Consider the following 4,581-nt stretch of genomic DNA (forward strand, 5'->3'; position numbering starts at 1 on the left):
CAAACACAGTCAAATCATCCATTAGGACCACTAAACAATGTTCAATCATATCAGTGAAAATACTTAGCATGCATATTTGAAATATTGCAGGAGCATTACAAAATCCAAATGACATTCTTTTAAATGCAAATGTTCCAAAGGGACATGTAAATATGGTTTTTTCTTGGTCTTCAAGTGCTATAGAAATTTGATAATAACCTAAATATCCATCTAAAAAGCAGTAGTATGGATGTCCAGTTACTCTTTTTAAGATTTGGTCAAGAAATGGTAATAGAAAATGATCTTTTCTAGTGGCTTCATTTAATTTTCTATAATCAATGCACATGCGCCAACTAAATGTAATTCGTGTTGAAATTAATTCATCTTTTTCATTTCTAACTACAGTGATTCCAGATTTTTTAGGCACTACTTGTGTAGAACTTACCACTTACTATCAGAGATAGGGTAGATAATTCCTGCATCAAGTAATTTAAGAACTTCTATTTTTACTACTTCTTTCATGTGTGGGTTTAATCTTCTTTGAGGTTGTTGACATGTTTTAGCATTTTCTTTGAAATTGATTCTGTGTGCAAATTAAAGGATTAATACCTTTAATGTCATTTAAAGTCCATCCAATTGCGTTTTTATGATTTTTAAGAACAGATAGTAACTTACCTTCTTGGTCGCTTGATAAGGTCGAAGAAATCACAACAGGATAGGTTTGTTCTTCTCCACGATAAGTATACTTCAATCCCTCTGACAAAGGTTTTAGATCCAATTTAGGTGCTTCTTATTGTTCAGTCTTTTCAATAATTCCAAGCTCCTCAAATTTTTGTTTTCCATCATCACTTTGTAAAGTCTAACAAGAATCAAACAACAAATTTATATTAGAAGTATCATGATCAAGTTGTTTATTTGATTCAATTGAATTAACTAAACAAATATCATTAAGTTCAGAAAAATTTCCTTTTTGAATATTTTCCTCTATACACAATTGAAGCAATTCATTTTGTTTATCAATTTCATATTCATTCTCATTTTTCGTCATTAGGTTGCCTACACATATTGAAGACATTCAATTCCAGAGTCATATTTCCAAGTGACAAATTCATTAAACCATTCCTACAATTAATCAAAACATTAGCAGTTGCTAAAAAAGGTCGACCCAAAATTACGAGAATTGGTTTATAATTATTTACAACAGGTTTAGTTTCTAAGACAATAAAATCCACAGGGTATATGAATTTATCAACTTGTACTAAAACATCTTCTACTATTTCTTTTGGTACTTTAACTGATCTATCGGCAAGCAAAAGTGTAGTTGAAATTGATTTTAACTCACCAAGATTAAGTTGAAGATAAACTGAATATGAAAGCAAATTAACACTAGCACCAAGGTCTAACAAAGCATGCATAAGTCAAGAAATAGTAGGACAACCAGGATATTTATATTTTAACTTATTATTAGTAGACAGAATGATACTTGTTCAACCATGAAAGCACTCTTTTTTACCTTCAATTTCCTCTTAACAGTGCATAAGTCCTTTAAAAATTTGGCATATGAAGGTACCTGCTTGATTGCATCTAACAGAGGAATGTTAACTTTCACTTGCTTAAAGATTTCATAAATTTCAAAAGAGTGGTTTGATTTCCTAGGTTTATTCAATACATGCGGAAATGGTGGTTCAGATAGAACAATAATTATTTCTTCACTAGGTGTAAGTTTATCTAGTTCTTCATTACCCTTTGAATTTTCATTTTCACAAGGTTCAGGAATAGGACAATCAATAACCTTACCACTACGAAGAGTTATAACTGACTTAACTTGGTTCATAGGTGAATTTTGAATCTTAGGATTTGGTTGTGGTTGAGCTAGAAATTTTCTTTTTTCTTGAATTGTGAGTGCAAAAACAATTTTAGCAAGAGTATTTTTCAAATAAAAAAAGGTTTGTTCATTTTGATTGTTAATAGCATCTTGCTTTCTAATGAATGAATGCATTGTATCTTCTATATTTTTCTATGGTGGTAGAACATATGGTGCATAAGGCTGAGTATTTTGAAAATTTTGTGGAGGTGGTACTTGTGAAGATTGTGCATTATTATTATTCCTCCAACTAAAATTTGGATGATTTCTTCAACCAGGATTTTAAGTCTGTGAATATGGGTTTGGCTTATTAAAAGTGTTGATGGCATTAGCTTGATCATGCAAACATGCTTTGAGTGCAAGCAGAGTGGGACAATCTTGAGTGAAATGATCATTAGAACTACAAACATCACATGCAATTTCTTGAACAGATTTTACTTGATCACTTTTTTTATTTTCCAAAGCTTCAACCTTCTTAACTAGTGATGCAAATTTTGCTTGTAAATCATGATCTTCCCTAAGATTATAGATTACTCCACTAGATGGAGATGGTTGTGGTTTATTAGTCAATTCAAATGTTTCAACAGTATCTCAATGTTGTGCATTTTCAGCTAATTGGTCAAGGTAATCTAGTGCATCTTCAGGATTTTTATCTCTAAATTCACCATTACACATCATTTCTCCAGCTTGTCTACTTTTTGGTGTTAAGCCTTCGTAGAAATAAGTGACCAATCTCCAAGTCTCAAAACCATGGTGTGGACATATGTTAAACAATTCTTTAAATCTATCCCAACATTGGTATAATGTTTCTCCATTTTTTTGAGTGAAAAAAATGATTTGCCTTTTAAAAGAATTGGTTATATGAGGTGGAAAGAATGTTTTCAAAAACTGTTCTTGCATGTTATTCCAATTTCTTAATGATCTAGATCTAAGGTTTTATAGCCAAGTTTTATCTTTATCTTTTAATGAAAAGGGAAAAAGTTTTAATCTAATTATGTTCATGCTACAATTTTGGTCTGTGTATGTATTACAAAATTCCTCAAAATCTTTTAGATGCAAATATGGATTCTCAAATTCTAAACCATGAAATGTTGGTAAAAGTAGTAATACCTGGTTTGAATTTGAATCGAGACGCTTCTGGAGGAAATCCTACACACGACGGTGCTCCGGTTCTGGTTGGATTCATGTAGTCTCTCAAAGTTCTTGGTTGATTTTGATCATGTTGAGATTGGTTGTCTTCCTGATCAATTGAAGGATTAAGTTGGCTCAAATTGTTTTTGTCTTGCATCTCGTTCATGATTGGTGGTGGTGATTGATATCTACGAATTAACCTGCCACTTGAAGTACGAGACCAACGTCTCATGCAATGATGATAACGTGTGAGTATAAAATTATGTTGTAAAAATGATATACAAACAAATAAAAAAAAGACTGAAAATTACACAAATTAAAGACAAAAGGAAAATTAAATAAACAAGATAAATGTACAAAAAGAATACAAGACAAAATAAATAAACTAAAAATTAATTAATTAAAATTAAAATAACTAAATAGGCAATAAACCAAACATATAAACAAAGTAAAAGCCAAAAAGAAAAATAAAATGAATGCAAAAATTAAATTGTAGAAATAAATAAAAGAAAAAAAAGAAAAGAAATAATTAAAGTGTAGGCTCTTTTTCTTTTCTTTTTTCAAAATTTAAAAATTACCAACCAATTAAGTGATTTATTCAAATTAATGGACCTTGTAATTTTTAAAGTCAAAATTCTTTTTAAGGAGTCCAAATCAAGTCCAAAGAAGTCCAATTATGGGCCGAAGAAGTTTAAGTTGTAGGTCCGAATTTGAGATTTATGGGAAATATTGGCTAGGGACCTATTTGAAAGTTTTCTATGATTTTGTAGTCAAACTATAATTATGAGAAGAATGGGCCAAAACGAGATTTTTTGGGGTGAAACTGGAATTATGAACGATTTGGGGATAGAAGAGAATTTAAAAAAAGAAAAAGGGGGTAATTGAACATTTACACGAAAAGTTAAAAAAAGGAAAAATAAAACAAAATAAATACATTTCCCCGGCAACGGCGTCAAAAACTTGACACAACTTAAAATGTTTGATTTACTCCCAAGTATAAGAGTATTTTGTTATATTATAACTCGGTGAGTCTGAGGTCGATCCACAGAGAAATGAGTTAATTTGTTTACTTAAGTTTATCCAAATAAAAATAAAAATAAAAAATATATAATTTATTTAAGAAAAAGTATAAAATTGAATTAGTTAGGGTTATGGATCCACTCTTAGTAATAAATACAATTTAACAAATTCTTTTTATTTTTATTTTATTTCTCAAAAGATTAATTGTATAAATTAAAAGTATTTTCTCATTTATTTAATTGTGGATTAAGAATTTAATGTGCCAAAACTTAATTTGTCTACACTGAATCAAAATACCATTTTTTCCATATTTTATACTAAGATATTAAGAATTCATTGTGCCAAATTCCTATTTTTGTCTGCACTAAATCAAAATCTCAAAATATAAAATATGGATAAAATTAAATAGAAAACAATTTAATTTATAAAATTAAAAATAGAATTTGATTAAACCATATTTTTTTACTAAGAGTTTCACCTTCCTCTAATTATGAATATTTAGCTAAACATATTTAAAATAAAAGGATTTTTCAAAAAGACATAATTAAAAAATACTTGAAAATTGAAAATAAAACTAATTTTATTTA

Source organism: Citrus clementina, unplaced genomic scaffold (genome assembly GCF_000493195.1).
Source record: "Citrus clementina cultivar Clemenules unplaced genomic scaffold, Citrus_clementina_v1.0 scaffold_2, whole genome shotgun sequence".
Lineage (NCBI taxonomy): Eukaryota > Viridiplantae > Streptophyta > Magnoliopsida > Sapindales > Rutaceae > Citrus > Citrus x clementina.